Genomic DNA, 24,139 nt, shown 5'->3' on the forward strand with positions numbered 1-24,139 from the left:
CTTTATTTTCTTCTGTCATATCTCTCATGTCCAGATTCTCAGTGTCATGGGAACAAATCAAGGGAATGGCTCTTTTCTAGATGACAGTGGTCTTTCCACCAGGAGGATAAAATACACAAACACACACACACACACACACACACACACACACACAATTTCTCAGGTTTTGCCTAAGACCTCCCTACATATCATATCAAATGCAATATATTTTAGTTCTTTTGACTTCTAGAATTATTCCAGGCAAATTACATACCTACCATTTGGTACTTCTCTAGTGATTACTCCTTCTTTTCAAATTGATTCTGCTGAAAACATTATCTTTTAATCATTCACTACAGAGCAGATCTCCCACTCTGTAATGCACTCTATGTAGAGGATGCTAATGTGGCGTATTATAGATGATCACTTCTGTGTGTTAGAAGGGATTGTAATGTTGGCATGTTTGTCATTGTTTGTTAAATCCTCTGAAGTCAATTGCTAATTATAAAAGCTTATAACTTTAGGGACTTAGCCAGTGACTCCAATTGAACTGTCAGCTTTTTGAGGCCAGATGAGATATATAAAGAATCTTCATCCTAATTACTTTAATTAATGAATTCAGAGATAAGGCAACCCACAGAGCAAAATACTGCAACATTGTTATAGCATTATTGCCTCACATGGTACCAGACTAACAATAAACTGTTCTCCATGGATGGACACTGAGAATATCAATGGATGCACATAGGCTAACTGCCCTTGTACCTAATATATGAGAATATAAACAAATTATCTGACATGTTTGCAACTCTGAAGACTTAAAATTATCTTGGGTGAAAAAACGCAAATGTACAAAAAAATTTTGAGAATCAATAAAAATTTTGTGGTAAAATACTTTTGGAGAAACATATCATTTTTGGAGTAGGATTACCTCATATGGATTTTATTACCACAAGTAACTGAGAAGAACAAGAATAAGGAGAGACCAGGGCACATTAATAGATCAGATGGCTAAACCACTTTCTTTAAAATTGCCAAGCTTTTTCCTGCTCTTTGTACTTGTTCTTCCCTCTGAGTAGAATATTCATGCCTCAGCTCTCCAATAAAATACCTCCTTATCTTTAGATAGATATGAGCTCTAAGATTACACTCCCCCATCTCAGAGTAATTCCTCTATCAGCATATATCTTAGTTTACTTTCCCTTAGTATAAAAGAACACCACAGACTGAGTAGTTTATAAAGAAAAGGTTATTTAGCTCACAGTTCTGGAGACTGGGAAGTTCAATAGCGTGGTGTCTGCATCTGGTAAGGGCCTTCTTGCTTGCCATAACATGGCAGAGAGCATCACATGATGAGAAGTCAAGAGCAAAAGAACTACAAAGAGTTTGCTTTTCATAATAAAGCCACTCCCACACAAATGAATTCACTCCCATGATAGCAACATTAATCCATTCATGAGGGCAGAGCCTCATTAATTTATTAGTTCATTCATGAAAATAGAGGGATTCAACTTTCAACACATAAACTTTGGAATACACATTTAAACCATAGAATTCTGTCTCTGGCCCCCAAAATTCATGTCTTTCTTACATGCAAAATACGTTAATTCCATCCTAATGGCACCATAGTCTTAACTCATTCCAGCATCAAGTCAAAGTCCAGAGTCTTATTTAAATAAGATATGGTGACTCAAGGCATAATTCATCCCATGGCAAATTTCTTCCAGTTGTGAACACGTAAAATCAAAACAAGTTATCTACTTTCAAAATATAATGGTGGGACAGACATAAGATAAACATTCCCATTCCAAAAGGAGGAAAGGAAACAAGAAAAATGGGATAAGTGGTTCTGAATAAGCCAATAATCCTACAGGAGAAACAATATTATTCATGGAAGCTTCAGAATGATTTTTCACTCTGTTCTGCCTCTGGGACACAGTGGGGTTTAGGACCCCCTCTTCCACAAAGCTTCTGACATCTACCCCAGTGACTTTAGAGGGCTCCTCCTATGTAGCAGTTCTCACAGACTGAGTCCATTGCCTGCAGTTATCACAGGTTGGTGTTACACGCTGTAGCTCTACAGTTCTTGAGTCTTGAGGGTGACCCAGACCCTGTGGCTTTAGCAGGCATTCCCCTAGACGGGGCTTTTTGTGGCAGCTTAGACTCCAATCCCAACTTTTAGCTCAGCTTTGCCTGACTATAGTCTTTCTACAGTGATTCTACTTCTTTAATAACTACTATGTGTTCTATATCTGAGCTCCAAGATTTTGTGATATCCTTTGAAATCCAGGTGGAGGAAGCCATGCTTTCACAGCTCTTGCTTTCTGCATGCCTGCAGAATTACAGCCATATGAACACTGCCAAGGTATATGACTTAAGCCTTCTATGATTTATACCTTCTACAGTTTATACTTTCTGAAGTACTGGGGCCATTTGAGCCACAGATGGAGAGGCCAAAATGTGCTGGAATGCAGAGAGCAGAGATCTGAGGTGGCCCTTTGCAGCTGCCCATTGCCCTAACCATTCTGCCCTGTTAGAGCTCTGGGCATATGATGGGAAAAGCAGCCTCAAAGATGTCTAAAACGCCTTCCATGTTTTTCTCCCAATGTCTTGATGGATAGCCTCTGGCTCTTTTATACATACTAATCTCCTTCTCAGTCGGTCCCATGTTCTTTCATTCTCTATTGCATCATCAGTTTGCTAGTTTTCCAAATCTTTGCACTCTACTTCCTTTTTAATTATAAATTTTGTCTTTAAATCAACTCTTTCATTTTATTGTAAGTGGTTAAAAATAGACATTAAGCAGCCTGAGTGATTTGTAGCTTAGTTATTTCTTTGACCAGATATCCTAATTTATCACTCTTGAATTCTGCTTTCTAAAAAAATCTCAGGCACAGGCAGAGTTCATCCAATTCTTTGTTACCTAATAAGAAGGTTGGGAGCGGGTCTTAATTTCAGTTTTCTACACCTTCTTTCTCATTTTCATCTAAGACCTTATCAGAATAGCCTTTTCTGTCCATATTTCTATCAACATTCTAGTCATAACCACTTAAGTAATCCCTAAGAAGTTTCAGACTTTCCTTAGTCTTCTCTTATTCCATGCTTTCACCATATTCACTCTAAGGCTCCATTCATGATAATAATGACTTTTTCCAGCCTACTCCTCCAATTTCTTCCAGCTTCTGCCCATTATGCAGTTCCAAAGCCTATAAATGTGGAAATTTATATATATATAAATTCCAAATTTATAGGTATTTGTTAGACCAACAATCCCACTTCTTGGTATAATTTTCTGTCTTAATTTGTTGTCTGTTGCCATAAGAAATTACAGACTGGATAATTTATAAAGGAGAAAAAGAGTTTATTTAACTCATAATTCTGGAGGCTGAGAAGTTCAAGAACATGGTGCCTGCACCTCATAAGGGCCTTTATATTGTGTCATAACATGTCAGAGGGCATCATATGGCAAAAAGGCAAGAACAGGAGAGCCAGATACAGTTTACTTTTACAACAAATCTATTCCCCACTAATAAACCCTCTACTGTGATAACAATATGAATGAGGGCAGAACCCTCATTAATCTGCTCATCTATTCATGAGGGTGAAGCCAACATTAATCCATTAGTGACAGATGAGGATTAAGTTTCTAGTATATGAACTTTTGGGGAAACATTCAAACCATCATACCATATTTAAAGAAACATACCATAGCTTCCACACCTACTATCTTTTAGCAGATAGCCTTTATATCACCATATTTATAATTATGTCTTCCATGTGAGCACCTACAAGCAGAGACCTATTGTTTACTCAAAAGTGAATCACAAATGCCTGACAGATTGTAGGCATTTAAAAAACATTAGTTAGATAAATGATTTGTTAGATAGGGGTATTTTATTGTAAGCAGCAGAAATTGACTCTGGTTATTTGCAGAAAAGGGGATTAAATGGAATTTTCCCTTTCGAGCCTAGAGAACCAGGCTGAGAATGAGGCAGGGAAAAATCCAGTCTAGACAACTTGGAAAGAGGAACCACAGCAGTGGGCTCATAGCAGAGTGTCTGGTCAGGACACAGCTACTGGGACAAGTAAATACCAATTATATATTTTGGATACTTCTAGAATTGTTTCCACATAGAGAAGTGTGAACATATGGGAGTCAAACTGAGTCCTAAGAAGGAAAGAAGCTACAGCATTTTGTATCTATCTTATGGAAAAAGTTGCTTCTAAAAAAAATTTGCTATGCTCCAAAGATTTGTCAGACTAAAGAAACTATTTTGGTTGTAATAAGGTATGCAAGCTAATTAAAACCAATTAACCTATCAGCAGATAAAAACCAAGGCCAAATCCTCACTTAATTCATAGTCCAATTTTAGAACAGGTATAATTCTACAAACTTTTGATACTTAAGACAGAGTGAATAGACCTGAGTTGATTATTAATTGGTAGTTATCGTTGAGGAAGCACTAGATTATTCTAGTTGTTGTGCTTTTAAAAATACTGCTTATTTTTATAATTCAGTGTGTTTTCTCTATTGAATAATTTGTACTGTGAAATGTGGGGCTCAGTTTTATTTCAAAAAAGATATAATGCTTAGATGTTTTTATGCCTTAATGTGGTCTGAGAATATATGCGAGTTCTGGTGAGCTTTTGCTTGCTCAACACTTATTTCCATTCTTCATATAACCACACCTTGAATTTTTTCTTTGGGCTATCACTCCTCTTCCCCTATGCTTACTCCAAGAATAAATGCATAGCTTCTGAGAGCAGAAAAAACATAATCTATAATATTGTTTCTTTTACCTGGAGGATTAAAAACTAAAGTCACATGTTGAATGTCCGTGTGCTGAAAGCTCTGATCTAGATAGTTTTCTTCAGATACTTGCCCGTTCTTTAGTGCTGGTTGATTCTGTGAATAGGAATGGTGAGGGTGATAGCTGTAGTGAGCCTATCAAAACCAGAGTACGTAGGATAGGGTTTAGTAATAAAATACCATTGGAAGTCAAAATCAGATTTATAATTAGCCATGTGAGAAAAAATAGAAAATGAAGATTAAGCCATGGAGTGGTAAATACTAGTTGAGATTTTTGAGAGAAGGCACCCATCTGTGGCTTAAAGTTAAGTTTCTTAATGCTCCTTCAAGTGATATTTTACTTTATATTTAATAGCACAAATAATTTTTGGTCAATAAACACATATAGTAAATAATATTAGGCTGTAATTATATACACATGCACGCACATGAATATATATGTCATAATGATAAAAAGAGGTTAATTGGTTACATGATCTGCTAAATACACATGAATGATTTTCTTACAACTCTGTAATTCCATTAATGAGCAATATCATGGTGAGGCTGGAATATATTTCCAAGTGTATCTTCAGTCATCTTTGTTTAACTAGTTTGTTTTCATTTTCGTACATTGAAGAATTGTTTTTTTTGAAAAATGGTTCTTATGGCATTTCCTGCAAGAGAATTAAAGGAGATAAAATGAAATAAGAGGTTCTGTATTCAAAAAAACTTTAGGAATATATCAGTGTCATATTAGAGTCAGCTCAAAATATTATTATTTACCATGCATTTCTTGAGCTCTTGCTATAAGTCCAGCACTATCTCCATTTGATGAAATAAGTGTTCCTTGGCAAGCCAAGACCAGAAATTTGGAACTCTCTGCTCCTTATGACAGTTGTTTCTCCTTATCTGTGCTTTCACTTTTCATAGTTTCAGTAACCCATGGAAAATTTCAGAAATAATAAGTTTTAAGTTGCACACGCTCTGAATGTTATGGCAAAATTTGGGGCTGTATTGCTTCATCCCACCCAGGATGTGAATCATTGTTTTATCCATTGTACCATGCTGTATATGCTACCCATCTATTCATCACTTAGTAACTATCTCAGTTTTCGGATCAACAAATCACAGGGAGAAGAGGGTAAGTACAGTCTAACAAGATATTTTGAGAGAGAGAGAGAACAAAAGAGAGACCATATTTGTGTAACTTTTGTTATAGTATTTTGTCATAATTGTTCTAATTTATGATTATTTATTATCTATAAGTATTCACATAGAGTTTGGAAAAACATAGTAGACATTTTCCAATCCCTAAATTAGCACATGAAATCCAACTGGGCAGCATAGGCTAGGTACTATCTGGGATTTTAGGTGTCTACTGGGGTTGGAATGTATCCTCTGCAGATAAGGAGGAACTAAGTAAGATACAATCTGATAAGCCACTTCATAATGGACCTTCACTATAATTCCTCTAGGAAACCGAAGTGAATCAAGCCTAGAAAATGATAGCCTTAGGGTCAAGCAAGTAACATTTTTCTTTAGTAGCACTTTAGAGAGGCGTGGTAGAGAAGGTGGCCACAACTCATTTTTTCTGAGGACATGGCAGGAGTGGGCAAGGCTTATATTTTCAGCTGTGGAGATATTTTTTTAATATTAGGACTTCCAAAATCTGAGTATCAGGGGATTAGAAAAATAATAGGGGAGACAAAGGATATGGAATCTACAGTGAAAACTTGAAAAGTAAGAACTCTGATTTTGCCTTTTTAATTATGTTTTATCTTGGAAAAAGAGAGCTGGACCTGGAGAACTTTGAAGGTAAGCCAGTGTCATCTGTAATATTTATCTGTTTCTATTTTTAATGAACAAAATAATGCCTTAAACCAAGTGCATCATGTGTACATTGGTTTTTGAGATTGTAATAGCTTATTCCTCTTCCTTCTCTACAAGCAAGAGCTTTAAAAGGTAGACCCAACCTTCCCCACAGTAAGTTTCAGCTTATTTCAGAGCTGAACTTCTCTGGTCCTCTTTTACAGGTTTGTGGTCACCTTTTGTCTTTCTTTTTCTTTTTTTCTTTCTTTTTTTTTTTTTTTTTTTTTTTTTTTTTTTGAGACAGAGTCTCACTCACTCTGTTGCCAGATTGGAGTGCCCTGGTGCAATCTGGGCTCACTGCAACCTCTGCCTCCCAGGTTTAAGTGATTCTCCTACCTCAGCCTTCCAAGTAGCTGGGACTATGGGCATGCACCACCACGCCCAGCTAATTTTTGTATTTTTAGTAGAGACAGAGTTTCACCATGTTGGCCAGGATGGTCTCCAACTCGTGACCTCGTGATCCTAGGCCTCCCAAAGTGCTTGGATTACAGGCATAAGCCACTGCACCTGGCCGTGGTCACCCTATTATTATCATCTTGGACTTTGTTGTTTCTTTCTTTTTTTATAGAGCATGTCTTTTGAACAATTCAGGCTCCCCTGAGAACATCCCGTACAGCCACAAATGATTCTTTAAATGCCCTCCTTTGTCTCTCATCAGGATTGTCTGTGCCTGTACAGAGAAAGCTCCCTCAGGAAGGCAGGACTGTATTAGCCTAAATTATAGCTGTATACTCAGTGCCTGTTACAGTCCCTTGAGTATAAAAGGTGCTCAACACAGATTGAATGCATGAATGAACAAATAAGAAATGAATAGTGTTGGGGAACCTTGTAGCCAATCTTGTTTAGATACAAACAAATTCAAGACACATTCTAGTCAGTTTTCTTCAGTGGCAGGCAATAAAAATTGCCTTGGGTAAGATTAGGTAAAATAAAGGAAGTTATTGGAAGGAGATGTGTCAGCCCAAGAATATAGCTCTGAGGTCAGATCAAATCTGTCCTGCTGTCTATCTTTGTGTAGCCCACATGCTAAGACTAGTTTTTAAAATTACAAATAGTTGAACAAATCAAAACAAGAATAATATGTCATGACATGAAGATTACATGAAATTCAAATTGCAGTGTCCATAATAAGGTTTTATTGGAACACAGCCATGCCCATTTGTTTGCATATTTTCTATGGCTGTGTTTGCGCTGCAGTGGCAGAGTGGAATAGCTGTGACTGAGAATGCACATCTGGAAAAGTCTAAAATATTTACTCCCAGGTCCTTTTCAGGACTTTGCCAATCCCTACATTAGCACATGGAATCCAACTGGGCAACAAGACCTTAGCGCGGTTAGAATATTTTAGGGAGTTAAGAAATCAAGATGAGCCTTGTAATCTAGGTAGCGGAAAGGAAGAGACAATTACTTGGGGTGTCACCAGCACAGTGAATCTGATTACCTACCTCCTAATTTCATTCAACTCAGTTTCCAAATTCCAGAAAAAGTGAGCCTAAGGAGCTTGACTTAGGTTACACGTCTGCTCCTTGATTATAGTGGTTGTGGGGAAGGATTAATGTCCCCATTATATAGAAACTTAGAAAAAGGAACACATAATCATTACAGTACTTGAACAGTGATGCCAAGATAAAATCACACCTGAGCCTGTTCCCTTTTCCCTTCAAACATAAACAGAAATCATTTGCTACCTGGTCACATAGGCTGCTGCACAGTGGTGAATGCACCACAGACATTGTGACTGCTTGTCATTAAGACTGAGTGGACCCCTCATTACAGACCATGTTTGCATTCATCAGAGCATTACCTCTCATCTCTTCAGCTTCATTTCGTTGAAAATGATCATATCCAGACGTGCACCATCTCATGCCAAAGTAATTAAACACCTGGGAGCCCCTTTTCAAAAATTTATTTTTATTTTCTCTATCTAGTTCCAAAACTGTGGTAAGCTACCTGTTAATACAGCTATCCTGAAGATTTCTCAATGAGACTATAAAGGCATTAGTGCTTGTCTAAATAGGTGTAAGAAGATGAAGAACAGGATGTCTTGGTTTCACATCAGAAGTGTATGTCTAGTATTTATCCTCAGGAGCTATTGCCTAAAATTTAAAATGACCATTCAGTGCTGGGATCAGTGGCTCATGCCTGTTACCTCAGCATTTTTGGAGGCTGAGGTAGAAGGATTGTTTCAGGCCAGGAGTTTGAAAGCAGCCTGGGCCACATAGTGAGATACTGTCTCCATAAAAAAAAAATAAATCAATAAAAATTAATCAGATATGGTGGCACACTCCTATAGTCCCAGCTACGTGAAAGTCTTAGGCGGGAGGATCACTTGAACCAAGGAAGGAACTGGACACTACAGTGAGATATGATTGCACCACTGTACTCCAGCCTGAGTGACAGAGACCCTGCTCTGGAAATAAAAGCAAAACAAAAGGAAAGGAAAGGAAAACGAAATGACTGTTCAGTGACCATGAGAAAGTCTATGAGCAGCAGTTTCAGTGGCAAGCTTATTTTCCTTTTTACTTTTGCTTCTTTGGAGGCTCATGGTAAGCAGAATGAGGAGATATAATTTTTAAGCTTGAAAAAACGATAAAATTCAGTTATTATTTTTTAAGTGAAGTGTAATAGATAAGAGGTTGGTAAATTACCTTCTAGTGTGAGAGTCAAAGTTTCTCTGCATGAAATGCCATTTGTACAGAGGCCATACACAGCAAAAAGAATGAGCCTCTCTGTGTGTGTATGCAATGGTAAAATATTTTTTCTTTATTTTTGAGTATCAGATAAAGACAAATACTTTAAAAATCTTTTTGGAAGAAAGTGTATATTTAGGGATCTTGTTTGTCTTTTTTTTTTTTTTAGCAGAAGAGAGACTTTTGGGAATTTGAGAGATTGATGCAAAAGTGCTTGTAGGTTCTTTCTTCATGTCAAGCTATGAAATAAAGTCATTTTATCTTGAAAAGCTCTTAGTCAATGCTGGGGAAAATGTTTTTATACAACCTGGAGCACACTTGGGAAAGAAAGGACCTAGCAGCGGGTACCTTGAGAAGAAGAAGAAAGATGTTCTTGGGAGAGTGGAGAAGGGACAAGGAGGAGAGATACATGAGGTGACCAATCTGGATTCTAATGGTGTCTTTCCCCTGTCCAGACACCTGATGCCATGTTTAAAAAATTCATCAATGTGGAGAAGGAAGGAATACCAATTAAGTGAGTTTAGCATAATAGAAAATCAATTTTAATTGTCCCAAATGGAACTATTATTTACAGTTACAGATGGCCGCCAGGCAGTGCCTGGAGAAAATAAATGAGTCCAGGGAGTAGGGAACTGCATTCAATTCCTAGGAGTATTGCAGAAAAGGCATTGGCAAATTCAGCCTAAGAAAGTTTTTGCAGAGAAAACAGATTCCCTATAAAGGCTGAAAAATATTTCCCTCTAGGACTATGCAGTTGGTAATGTCTTCAGTTTCCACCTTCTCACTTTTCTCCTGGTGTTTTCATAGGAGGAATGGACCCTGAAAGTAGTTGTTACTGCATGGATTAAAATAAATCAGTGAAGAAGAGGGGATGGCTATTGGGTACAAAAACACAGTTACATAGAAGGAATAAGATCTAGTGTTTGGTAGCACAATAGGATGACTACAGTTAACAATAATTCATTGTATATTTCAAACTAAAAGAGTGGAATTGTTATATACTTATTGCAAATAAATAATAAATGCTTGAGGTGATGTGTATCCTAAGTACCCTGATTTGATCATTAAACATTGTATGCACATAACAAAACATAATATTCTCTGTAAACATATATAACTCTGATATAACATCAATAATTAAAATTTAAAAAAATTAAAGAAGAACATCAGCAACCATAACCCAAAACCACCTTTTACCTGATCACTTCACAGTGTCTTCTCTTGCTTCTCTGAACTTCCAGAGCAAAGAAAGTATTTTTTTTATTGTACTTCATCTTTCCTATCTATAGCTATTTGCATATTTGCCTGATCTTTCAACCAGTATAAAATTACTTAAGGGAATATTTCACTTTAGTAGAGCTAAATCACTTCACTACTAACTGTGTGCGCCTTTAGTGACTTAATCTATTTCCTCAACTGTAAGCTGGGGGCCACCAATTTATAGGTGTGCAGTGAGTATTGAGTTAATGAGAATGAACCTTCCAAAAAAGACTCTGATGTGTATTTTGAACTCAGACATTGGCTGCTAATACAATTTTTATATCCTTTTTGTCTATTTTAAGAAATAATTGAAAGACATCATATAAAAAATATGTAATTCTATTGAGAAATCCTAGAGAGGAACAAAAAGTTGGAGATAGATCCTTACTCTAGATAACTTTCAGCATAGATTGGTTTAAGACCCATTGCAACAAAAGTACATGAAATGCTTATTAATATTGCAACTTCCTGTCAAATAAGAATCTCTGGGATAGAATCTCAAAATATCTGTATCTTTAGTAAGCTTCTCAGATGATTCGGATACAGGCTACATTTTAAGAAGTTTGGTCAAAGGAAACTGGTCATCTCTGGATGTATTAATTGGTGAAACCCAGATGTAGGCTCTAAAATGCCCATGTGGAATGTTTCACTCATTTTGTCATCAAAGAGGACTTGCTTGGCGTGGGTGCAGTCAGCTGCGATCCTCTCTTGTCTCTATCCACCACAGTGAAGATAATTGATTTCTCAGTCTCTTAAAGCTGATGGACATGGCTCCTTGGAAGTCCCTTGTAAAAGCTATGGGGCTATTTCATTTGCAGAATTGAATAATTAACATAAATTGTTGCATGGTACAATATAAATCCACCGTGAGCCTGATCTTGATCTAGGTGTCTACCATGATTGAAGGCAGCAGCATGACCCTTTACCCACTGTAGAGCTCAGTGGAATACATTCCACAAAGCGCAAGGAGATTATGTTATTCTCCAGAGTCTACTTCAATGAACCTTTATTAGATTTTAAAATTCCCAGCTAACTCCCAGATTTTAAAATTCTACCTGATTTCAGTTACCTGGAATGTTTTTTCTGAATTCAAGTTATGACCGTGGAGTCACAGAAGGTATCTTGTGCTTCGAACAGAACTGGATTTTATTTTTGGTTCTCTGTGACCTTAGGCAAGTCATTCAACCTTTGTGACCCTCAGTTTTTCCATGTGTAAAATGGAGATATTGAAAGACCTCAAAGAGTGTTGTGAGAATTAGGAATACACTTGAGAGCCCCTGTTACTCATGTGAAATGCTCAAGAGATGCCAGTTTTCTGTTCCTTTAAAACATGAGTGCAGTATCAACTGTAGAAGGGAAAAAAAAGACACCAAATATATTCTCTTAACTCACTCTCTCAAATTCAGGACTATTGACATTTTGAGCCTGATAATTTTTGTATTTGAGGGAGGAAGGGAGAAATGTGCCCAAAGCATTGTAGCAGGGTTAGTTTTAGCATCATCCCTGGCCTCTGTCCACTAAATGCCAGTAGCACTGCCCAGTTGTGACAATCAAAAATGTCACCAGTCGTTGTCCATGTTCCCTGAAGGGCAAAAATCACCCCGTTACAGATCACTGTCCTGGTTCTTGGCCTGTAATTTTAGGGCATTAAGTTTTAAAATCAAACTAAGAAATCATATTTTCAGTGTTTTACCAAGCTAATATCAAAAGGGAAGATCCTTGTTGAGCATTCAGTGACAACTAGAGGCATGAGCTGGAGCACTGATGGGTTGAATGGCATCAAGCTATTAGAGCATGCTGTCTCTTTCTAAAATAGGGATGTAGACCAGAGAGGCACAGTGGCTAGTTCTGTGAAGGGGATTGCCAACATTTGCCTCTGCAACCTGACTCTTTGCTTCCATTGATGACCAAGCATTTCAGTACTTTTTCACTTGACTTTAATCAGGAACTGTTAGACTTAGAGCTTTGCTCTTTGCATTGGGATGGCTTTGTGAATTATTATAGGACTCTAACTGGTGGTGGTTTATAGATGAACCGTAATTCTCGGTTCCTGAGATGCACCTTCCTGTTGACCCCACCAACTCACTGGACAGTCAGTCTCTCTGCTATCAGCCTCCCTTCAGCACAACTGATATTTCAAATACTCTTTTCACAAGCAGGGCTATGGCATGATGCTTTCTTTCACATTCTGCATCTCTCTTGGCATCATGTTCACAAGATAACAGGAGAAAGTGGAAAAGTCAAAGCTACACAAATCACACTGAGCCCCCAAATGCCCTGTATCTTTTTCTCCTGGTAAAATTGAGGTAGATGCAGAGAAATTTTTGGTCATTTATTTTGTATTAATTTCTTAGAAGTTGCTTTGTCCTCATTTTACACATAATTAGCATTTAATAAACGTTTGTTGTATAGAAAATGTTTGTATGAATAAACAAATGTATGATATTGTAATAACAGTGGTTATTATTAGTATTATTTGAGACAGAGTCTTGTTCTGTCATCCAAGCTAAAGTGTAGTTGAATGATCTCAGCTTACTGCAACCTCTGCCTCCTGGGTTGAAGCTATTCTCCTCCTTCCACCTCTCGAGTAGCTGGGATTACAGGCACCTGCCACCATACTTTGCTAATTTTTTATTTTTTGTAGAGATGAAGTTTCACCATGTTGGCCAGCTTGGTCTCAAACCCCTGACCTTAAGCAATTGTCTGTCTTGGTCTCCCGAAGTGCTGGGATTACAGCTGTGAGCCACCATGCTTGGCTGGTTTTTTATTTTTATTTTTATTTTTTTGATACTAGCTGCTGATTGCCTTTTAGGGCTTATATGGGCCAGGTATTACAACTGTCTGGGGATTATCCTAGTTCATCTTCATAATAGTTCAATAAATTCTGAACTTCTTTTATCAGCAGATTTTAACTTAAGTAGTTTTCCTGAGCTTATCCATGTGACACGTGACCGAAGTGGGATTTGAACTGCTACCCAAAGCACATATTTACAGTGGCTCAGGACCCTTTCATCTAACTGGTGAAACCCAGATGTAGCCTCTAAAATGACAATGTGTGATGTTTCACTCATTTGGTCATTGGTTGGAGTGGTGGCAGTCAGCTGAAATCTTACTCCTACTTCTATGCATTACAGTGAGGATAACTGATTTCTCAGACAGTCTCGAAAAGGTCATAGGCATGGTTCCTGGACCTCCCTTGTAAGAACTGTGGGGCTTTAGTTCTCAACACAACACAAGCCCCAAGGGAGCACAGCTGTGGTGTGATTTCTTCTTCAGCAAGAGGCTTCAGTGTCTTCAACCAGGAAGGCCGAGGGGTCAGGGAATTGTGACTATGATAATGGAAGTTCTGCAAAATCACGCCGAGGGTGAAGGCAGCTGCAAGTTAATGCCATTTGATGATTCTTATGTAAAGTGCACCAGAAAGTGTCACAGAATAAGCTTTCTCATTCTGTCCACCATGACACCTTATTTAATTCAGGTATGATAGGTTTTAAACAAGAGTGTAAAAAGGTTTCAGTTACTGGGATCTTTCTTCCTAGGAAAAGGTCTTATATCAAGGTTTCTCTCTCTCCTTTTACCTTGTTCCTGACATTAAGCTGTTAATTCATTGATATTAAAATGCTTTATAAAAAAACCTCTAAACTGGTTGGCATTTTCAAACATCAAAAATATAATACCAACGCTGCCAGCTCTCATTCCCGGTAGCTTATGTTTTGGATACCAGCCAAGTATCAGCTGATGAAACTCTAAGAAGCCAGGTACGTTAAAAACCACAGCTGCCCAAAATAGAAATTAGTAAGATGGTTACCAGTAAAGTGAAAATAAATTTTATGTACTACCTCTAAATATAGGTTAATGAAGTAAGTCCTTAATTTTCCTAAGTGAAAAGTAGACTGCTGATTAATGTTAAGATTTAGCTGGCTGTTTTAACATGTAAGATTTAGCTGGTCCTTTTTGAAAATAAGATTTAAAAAAATTCTTATTCATTATTTTCTTTCATGTAACAATCTCGAGCACTTTTCTGTCTGTTAATCCATTGAATTAAATCTTCACAAGAAGTGTGCCAATGAGGTGTTATTCCCCACTGGGTTTTGCTTTTGAGGAAACTGAGGCCTGGCTAAATTAAGGACTTGCTCAGCCTGAAAATGACTGTGTGAGAATTTCAATCCAGTTTTTTTTCCACTATACATTTCCTGCTCTTTTCATTTAAGTAAGCTGTTTTTTTATAGAACTTAACAGTTTTTACTTTCACTGTAAAACATACTTAGCTAGCCAGGGGTGATGGTACATGCCTGTAATCCCAGCTACTTGGGAAGGTGAGGCAGGAGAATTACCTGAACTCGGGAGGTAGAGGCTGCAGTGAGCTGAGATGGCACCGCTGCCCTCCAGCGTTGTTGACAGAATGGGAACTTGTCAAAAAAGAAAAATATATATTTGGCCATTATATGTTCTTTCCTGCTGGAAATCTGTATGTTCATCTGTGAAACAGGCTGCGTCTAGAACTTCTGCTGTTACATGGAACTTCTCAGTTAACTTTAATATTCGATTCAGATAATAATATTCATTTATTTGGGATTTACTGGGGCAGAAGGCATGGAGTTGGAGAGGTCATAGATAATTCCAAGTTAACAATGAAGCAAAATTAGAGTCACTTTTTAACAATCTCAAAATGAATTTATCATTTTGTGTGAGTAATGTCAGGCATCTGAGACCTGTTGCTGAGTCACAGTTACCTTTAATAGTGTAAAAAAAAATGTCCTGATGCTTAGTAACTCAAAACAAGACAAATTTGTTTTGCTCATGAATCTGTAATTTGGTCAGGATTTCATGGGATAGTTTATCTCTGCTCTACATTACAACTGTTGAAGTGGATCAAAGGCTGAGTGGTAGAATCATTTGAAGCTTCATTTACTCACTGGGCTGGTGGTTGACGCTGGCTACTGGCTGGGGACCTCAGTTCCACTCCATGTAAGCCTATCCATCTCATCTATCTGTCTAGGCTGGTTTGTGCCTCTTCACAGCATGGTTGCTGGTTGCTCAAGGCACACATCCTAAAAATGCAATCAAGAGAGACAGGTGGAAGCTATAGCCCAAGGATTCAGCCTTGCAAAACGATATAGCAACATTTCTCCCATAGTCTATTGGATGGAATAATTTTAATCCCCCACCCAGATTTAAGGAGAGGCACATAGATCTTACTTGTGGATAGAGAGGAGTGTCACTAAAAAAGACAGCATGCAGAATGGGCCATCATTAGAATGCGTTGTCTTCCCAGAAGAGCTGGGTAATCTCATTAACAGTGGTTTCTGGAGTCCTAAAGGAAAGGCAAGAAGACAAAAAGGAGACATACAAGTTCTTGTTGAAATTAGTAAGTTAACAGTCACTTTTGTGGTCAGCCAGGTATGTATTCAGCTTAGGCACCTAAGGTCCTATATTGTCCTTATTAATCCTACTAACTTTGGTCTTTCTGGCATCGTTTAATTCTCCTGTATTCTGGCTTATGTTCTAAATTCAAGTGACTCCCTAGACCACCCCACCCCACCGCCTCCCCGCAAAAAAAAAAAAAAAAAAAAAAAAGCCACCATGGGACTCTTAATCTTGTTCGTCATGATAAAATACCTAAAACTCAGAATTGAGACTGACTCTAACTCAAGTTCACTTTTACTAGTTATTCCTCTTTTGTTTTGTAAGGTGGATCAGGGTGTAGAAGACAGGTTTCCTGGGGCCTGATTCATTTTGTGCCCTTGTTTAAGACTCATAGTGCTGTTACATAGACAACTGAGCTGTAATTGTAGCATTAACATCCCCATTTAAAATAGATCCCATTTCCCTGAGGGAAATCATCCAACTCGTCTATTTTCCTGAGTAGGGCATCAGAAATGCTCCTGTCAGCTTATATGTAGTATGATACTTCATTATGAAGGCAACTTTAGTTTTCACATCCTTGCTGCACACCCTGCAGTACATTTAGAGCTTGAGGATTTCCCTTCCTAACATCCTAGATTCTTTCCATTTTCCTTTGATGCCCCAACCCCTAACTCAAATTCTGAGCTGTAGGTGGGTTCTGACCCAGATTTTATTGTTCCTAATGGGTCAAATTGATAACAATTGTTCAGCTGCAGTGCATAGAAATATCAGTTCAAAAACTCAGGTGTGCAAAATATTATTTTTGAATAAATAAACATATATTTCCTGCATCACTGTGTGTTAGAACCTGATGTTGGGCAGTCCAGTCTTCTGGCTTCCCATCTTTTCCCAGGTTCCCAGTGCCTTAGATGTTCCCCTAGCCTTGGCGCATGGCCACATAAAGCCACAGTTCTCGGTCATTGCTATGGTCTAAATGTTTGTGTCTTCTTGAAATTCATATGTTGAAATCCTAATCCCCAAGGTGATGGTATTAGAAGGTGAGGCCTTTGGGGAGATGATCAGGTTATGAAAGGCAAGCCTTCATGGATGTGATTAGTGGCCTTAGAAAAGACACCCAAGGAAGCCCCCTTGCCCCTTTCACCATGTGAGGTCACAGTGAGAAGGCAACATCTAAGAATCAGAAAGCAGATTCGCACCAGACACTGTATTTGACAGCAACTTGATTTTAGACTTCCCAACCTTCAGAACTATGAGAATTAGATCATCGCTCAGTTAATAATATCATGTGATGGCAGCTCTGATGGACTAAAATAATCATCATCCCTCCACATGAAATACTAGAGATGTATGTATAATACCTTTTCCTAGACATGAGTTCATGTTTGATCAACCTCACTGAGGGATATTCTCAGGTCTGCCTCTCAGGTACTGCTATGCTCTTTAGATAAGAAAAGAACACCGAGTAGCCCTCCCAAGCCACTTTAGACACATAGAAACTCAGGGGGCACAAGATCTCTCACCACTTTTCTGCATGCAAAATCATTTATGGATCCCCAGTTCTGAATGGATGGAAGGGAGGTAGATGAAGTCCCTTGAGGTCTACCTGCCTCCACATGCCAGGTGGACAGTTCTGTTCTATTGTTCCTTCTCTGTGTTGGAGTGTGGAACTCAGAATCTCACTCTCCCCTGGGCTTTACCCTGGAAAGTGACTCATATAGGGTTCCAACCTCCCTTCCTTCCAGCTCATTTTGGAGGTTCATAGTACTATTCAGGTTTTTGTTAGACCATAGCCTCTGAAATCTTCCTCTAACCTGTAAAGAAATGGAAAATGTTGGAATGGGCTAGTTCTTTCTGATCAAAATCATTGTAAAATGACTGGACCTTGCCTTTTAAAATCTAGTAAGTCAGTCTAGTAATTTGAATCCTATATTATGCTATATCATCTTTTCTCTAAGTACAAATGCAATCAACTTGGGGTGGGGTGAGGAAGACTGCAGTTTGAACAAATGAAAAACAGGCAATGAACGGCAGTCAAAGGTTCCTACTCCTGTTCTTCTGTTTCACCAATTCTCCCAGGAACTTGAGATGTTCCTTTGTACTTCCATATGTACCATCTTGTCTATGCTTACGTTTCCATTTACAGCATCTATTGCTACTGTGTTAGGGCTATGACACCTGCCCTCCTCCCCATCTCCAGAGATCAGTTTATTGCCTCCACCCCAGAACATTCTCCCCAGATTCACACATATATTTGGCAGTTAGAAAATATCTTTCCATACATTTATGATGTAGTTACAGCTGTTTCTACATCTCAAGACTTCCAGAACCCTTTCACTTTGTCTCAAGTTCATTTCTCCAGATTTGTAGAAGACTGGAGGAATTAGGTAACATGTCAAGGTCACAGGCTGGTAGGTGACAGAATGGCCTGTGAAACCCATGGCTATGTAATGAGTTCTTTCTCTCTGAAATCTATATGTCAAAGCCCTAAACCTCAATGTGATGATATTTTTGAGATGAGGTCTTTGGGAGGTACTTTTGATGAGGTAATAAAGCTGGGCCCCTTATGATGGGATTAGTAGTCTTAGAAGGAAAAGGCTGGGCACAGTGGCTCATGCCTATAATCCTAGAACTTTGGGAGCCTGAGGCAGGCAGACTGCCTGAGCTCAGGAGTTTGAGACCAGCCTGGGCAACATAGTGAAACCCCATCTCTACTAAAATACAAAAATTTAGCCAGGTGTGGTGGTGTGCACTTGTAGTACAGCTTCTCAGGAGGCTGAGACAGGAGAACTGCATGAACCTGGGAGGTGGAGGTTGCAGTGAGCTGAGATGTTGCCACTGTATGCCTGCATGGGCGACAGAGCAAGACTCTGTCTCCCAAAAAAAAAAAAAAAAAGGAAACAAGAGAGCTAGTGTTCTCTCTTATTCTCTCTTATTCTCTCTTATTCTCTCTTATTCTCTCTCTCTCTCTCTCTCTCTCTCTCTCTCTCTCTCTCTCTCTCTCTCTCTCTCTCTCTCTCTCTCTCTCTCTCTCTCTCTCTCTCTCTCTCTCTCTCTTTGCCATGTAAGGACACAGCAAGAAGGCAGCTGTCTTCCAGACAGAAAGAAGACCCTTGTATGAATTGGCTAGCACCTTGATCTCAGAATTCTCAGTCCTCAGAACTAGGAAAAAGATTTCTGTTGCTCAAGCTATGGTTTTCAATGGTATTTTATTATGGCAGACCGAGCTAACAAAGATTTTCACGTTTCTTCTCTTTTTTTTATCCAACTTACCACATTTCCTTCTTATATTCTCCCATGACTCCATGATAAGACACTGTCATCATTTGTCTTCCATCGTGCCTTTCAACAAAAAGTTAGATCAGAAAAGGGGAAGGTGCAATTGATATACAGAAAAATTTTTCTCCATAGTAAAATTGCTCAACTATTTCCTCTCCCATAATTAATTCTTGAAACCAAGCTTCATGGTTGCTTGTAGCAAACAGAACATAAAAGAATGTATAAGTAAGTTTTGCTGGCAATGTGCACTGTTTTGCTGGGCAGGACTTTAATGCAGAGTGGTAAGCAGGCATTTCTGACCTGGTAGAAGGGTGCACTCCTGCTGTATTCCATTGTGTGGACCAAAGGCTAGGGCTAATAGCACTTAAATAATAAACGTGCTGCTTTACAGTATGCATTATTTAAATTTGACGGAAATGAACAAATCTGGGAAGACTGCAAGGGATGTACTTTCCTGACAATAATATCATCAAGAAAAGACATTAAGAAAAGGGAGAAAATCTTCAAGATCTCAACAAGAGACTGTTTTTTGAATCCAACTTACCACATAGTCATTTTACTGTTAGTCATCATATTTTGCCTTTGTGACTGGCATGGTCACTGTTGCATTTGCAGATAGGTGGATCAGGAGATATTGGGGATTAAGGACTTAGTTATAGAAATGAAGGGATGGGGAGAAGAAGGATTCCAGGAAATGGGACTTTGAGAAAAATAGAGGACTTTATACAATTTCAAGACTTTAAGGGTAACTATGGGTTGTCTCTCAACATACATTTCTGGGGTTTGTTGTTAATACTTTTTCAAGGTAATAAGCTCCAGTGTGTGTCTCAGAAAGCCCCTCTTCTATCTTGCTCCTAGATAGATCATGGAGATTAGGAGGATACTGGATCTGAGAATTCAACATGAGCCCTAAGTGAATTCAGATAATACTCTGAATCACTATTCACTGATCCTCAAAGAAATTCTATGGGCCACATCTGTCAGAATTCTCTGGTATTAAAAATAGCATACTGGGTCCCAGCCCAGATGAACTGAATCCAAATCTTTGGGAATGGAGTATGGGAAACTGATTTGTTTTTGGGGGATGTGATCTCCCTATGTTCCCAGGCTGGTTTCAAACTCCTAGACTCAAGTTATCCCCCTGCTTCAAGTTCTCAAGTAGATAGGATTACAGGCATCCATCACAGAGCAGAATGTACTTTTTACATTTTTATGTACATATGTATGTATGAATGAATGAATTATTTAGGGTGTACCTGTGCAGATTTGTTACAAGGGTATATTGAATGATGCTGAGGTTTGGGTTTCTATTGATTACATCACCTAAATAAGGAACACAGTACCCAGTAGAAACTTTTTCAGTCCTTTCCTTTGTTTCATCCTCCCCACTTTTTGATTCCCCAGTAACTGCTGTTCTCACCTTTATGTCCATGTGTATCCAATGTTTAGCTCCCACTTATAAGTGAGAACATGTGATATTTGGTTGTTTATTTCTGTATCAGCTCACTTAGGATAATAGCCTCCAGCTGCATCCATATTCCTGCAAAGAAAATTATTTTGTTCTTTTTTATGGCTGCATAGTATTCCATGGCATCTATGTACTGCGTTTTTAAAATCCAATCCACCATTGATGCGTCTTTGCTATGTGATTAATAATACTGTGAAAAACATATGAGTACATGTGTCTTGTTGATAGAATGATTTATTTTTCTTTGGGTAGATTCCCAGTAACAGAATTGATGAGTTGAATGGTAGTACTATCTTTAGTTATTTGAGAAATCACCGAACTGCCTTCCACAGTGTCTAAACTAATGATTCCAACAATATATAAGTATTTCTTTTTCTTTGCAAACTTGCCAACACTGGTTATTTTTTGACCTCTTAATAACAACCATTCTGACTGGTGTGAGAAGATATCTCATAGCGGTTTTGATTAGTGTCTCTCTGATAACTGGTGATGTCAAGCATTTTTTTTTTCCTGTATGTATTAGCTGCTTGTATACCTTCTTATAAGAAGTGTCTGTTCATGTTCTTTGCCCACTTTTTAGTGTTTTTTTTTTTTTTTTACTTGTTTAAGTTTCTTAAAGATTCTGGATATTAGTCCATTGTTAAATGCATAGTCTACAAATACTTTCTCCAATTCTGTAGGTTGTCTGTTTACTCCATTGGTAGTTTCTTTTGCTGTCAAAAGCTCTTTAGTTTAATTAGTTCTTCTGTTTTTCTTTCTGTTTGCTTTTGCAGACTTAGTCATAAAAATGTCAGCCTAGGCTGACATTCAGGAGAGTATTTCCTAGGTTTTCTTCCAGGATTTTTATAGTTGGAAGTTTTAACATTTAAGTTTTTGATTCATCTTGAGTTAATTTTTGTATGTGGTGAGAGGTAGAGGTCTAGTTTTATGCTATGCATATGGTTAGCTAGTTTTCTCTGCACCGTTTATTGAACAGGAAGTCCTTTCCCTATGGTTTATTTTTATCAATATTGTCAAAGATTAGTTGATTGTAGGTGTGTGACTTTTCTTCTGAGTTTTCTATATTGTTTTATTGGTTTATGTGTCCTTTTTTTTTTTTTTTTCCTTACCAGTACCACGTTTTGGCTATTGTAGCCTCATAGTATAGTTTGAAGTCGGGTGATATGATTTATCTGGCTTTGTCTGTTCTAGCTGTTTTTAGTTCTATAAAAATTTTTGAATTGGTTTTTCTAATTCTGTGAAAAATGATGTTGGTAATTCAATAGGAATAGCATTGAATCCAAACATTGCTTTGAGCAGTATGAACATTTTAACAATATCGATTCTTCCAATCCATAAAAATGGGCCTTTTTTGTTTTTGTGTTCTATGATTTCTTTCCACAATGTTTTGTAGTTCTCTTTCTAGAGATCTTTCACCTCCTTGGTTATATTTGTATATAACACAAATATACACGGTATTTGTAGGTATTTTATTTTTTTGTGGCTATTGTAAATGGGATTATATTCTTGATTTTGCTTTCAACTTGAATGTTACTGGTGTATAGAACTGCTACTGAGTTTTTTGCATGGATTTTTATCCTAAAACTTTACTGGAGTTGTTTATTGAATCTAGAAGTCTTTTTGTGGAATCTTTACAATTTCCAAGGTATAGAATCATGTCACCAGTGAAGAGAAATAATTTGACTTCCTCTTTTCTAGTTTGGATGCCTTTTATTTCTTTGTCTTGCCTGATCACTCTGGCTAGGATTTCCAGTACTACATTGAATGGGAGCGAGAGAGTAGACATCCTTGCCTTGTTACCATTCTTGGGGGTAATGCTTCCATTTGTTGCTGTTTTAGTATGATATTGGCTATGGGTTTGTCATAAATGACTCATTATTTTGAGGAGTATTCCTTTGATGCCTAGTTTTTTAGGGTTTTAATCATGAAAGGATGTTGAATGTTATCAAATGTGTTTTCTGTGTCTATTGAGATGATTGCATAATTTTTGTTTTTAATTCTGTTTATGTGGTAAATTACATTTATTGACTTGTGTATGTTGAACTGAACTTGCATGCCAGAAATAAAGCTCACTTTATTGTGTTGAATTGGCATATATATTTTTTAATTGTACTTTAGGTTCTGAGATACATGGGAAGATCATGCAGGATTGTTGCATAGGTACATATGTGGCAATGTGGTTTGCTGCCCCCATCTCCTCTGTCACCTATATCTGGCATTTCTTCCCATGTTATCCCTCCCCAACCTCCCTACTCTCTGCAGTCCCTCCCCTAGCCCTCCCCAACAGACCCCAGATTTTTGATGTGATGCTGGTTTCAGTTTGCTGGTATTTGGTTGAGAATTGCTACATCTGTGTTCATCAGGGATACTGACCCATTGTTTTATTTTTGGTTGCATTTTTGCTAGATTTTAGTATAAGAATAAATAAGAATAATACTGGCTTCAAAGAATAAGTTAGAGAGAAATCCCTCCTCCTTAATTTTGTGGTATACTTTCAGTAGGATTGGTACCAGCTCTTCTGTATACATCTGGTAGGATTCAGCTGTTAATCCATCTGGTCCAGGGCTTTTTTTGGTTGGTAGATTTTTTTTATTACTAGTTCAATTATAAAACTCATTATTGGTCTGTTAAGGGTTTCAGTTTATTCCTGAATAAATATTGGAAGGTTGTGAATTTTCAGGAATTTATTAATCTCCTTTAGATTTTCTCATTTTTGTTTAAAAAGGTATTCCTAATAGTCTCTGGGGAGCTTTTGTATTTCTGTGGAATTGGTTGTAATGTCACTTTCACTATTTCTGATTTTGCTCATGAGAGTCTTCTTTTTACTTTGTTAGTCTAGCCAGAGTGGTCTATTGATCTTGTTTATACTTTCAAAGAACCAACTTTTCCTTCATTGATTCTATGATTTTTGGGGTCTCAGTTTTATTTCTGCTCTGATTTTAGTTATCTTTTCTTCCACTAGCTTTGGGTTTAGTTTGTTCTTGTTTTTATAGTTTCTTTAGATGTAAATTTAAATTGTCAATTTGAGATCTTTCTTTTTGAGGTAGGCATTTAGCACTATAAGCTTTCCTCTTAACACTGCTTTTGCCACATATCAGGGGTTTTAGTATGTTGTGTCTGCATTTTTGTTTTTTTCCAGTAATTTTTTAATTTTTGCCTTAATTTTCTTGTTTACCCAAAATTTATTTAGGACAAGTTGTTTAGTTTCCATGTAGTTTGTGTGGTTTTGAGAGTTCCTCTTTGTATTGACTTCTATTTTTATTCCAGTCTGATCTGAGTATAGGTTGGTATGATTTAGCTTTTTTTAATTTAATGACACTTGCTTAATGACATGCACATGGTCAATTCAATATTAGAGTATGTTCATGTACAGGTGGGAAGAATGTATATTCTGTAATTGTTGGGTAGCATGTTATATAGATATCTATTAGGTCCAAT

The 24,139-nt window shown here is 37.6% G+C and overlaps 1 protein-coding gene and 1 long non-coding RNA gene across 17 annotated transcripts in view; one reads left to right on the forward strand and one right to left on the reverse strand.

The window, feature by feature from the left end:
- GRM7 (glutamate metabotropic receptor 7) overlaps positions 1–24,139 on the forward strand; it is an 890,997-nt gene that overhangs the window by 644,184 nt on the left and 222,674 nt on the right. The gene's annotated exons all lie outside the window — the stretch shown is intronic.
- LOC118147783 (uncharacterized) lies at positions 1,427–19,374 on the reverse strand. Of its 2 annotated transcripts, XR_013527459.1 has the most exons (5): positions 19,228–19,374; positions 15,790–15,904; positions 15,507–15,641; positions 5,297–5,445; positions 1,427–4,885 (listed from the first exon to the last, which is right to left on the reverse strand). It is a non-coding gene; the product is annotated as an uncharacterized LOC118147783 (long non-coding RNA). The 2 variants fall into 2 exon arrangements; XR_013527458.1 differs by having other exon boundaries at positions 1,427–5,445.

This window comes from Callithrix jacchus, chromosome 15 (genome assembly GCF_049354715.1).
Source record: "Callithrix jacchus isolate 240 chromosome 15, calJac240_pri, whole genome shotgun sequence".
NCBI classification, from domain to species: domain Eukaryota; kingdom Metazoa; phylum Chordata; class Mammalia; order Primates; family Cebidae; genus Callithrix; species Callithrix jacchus.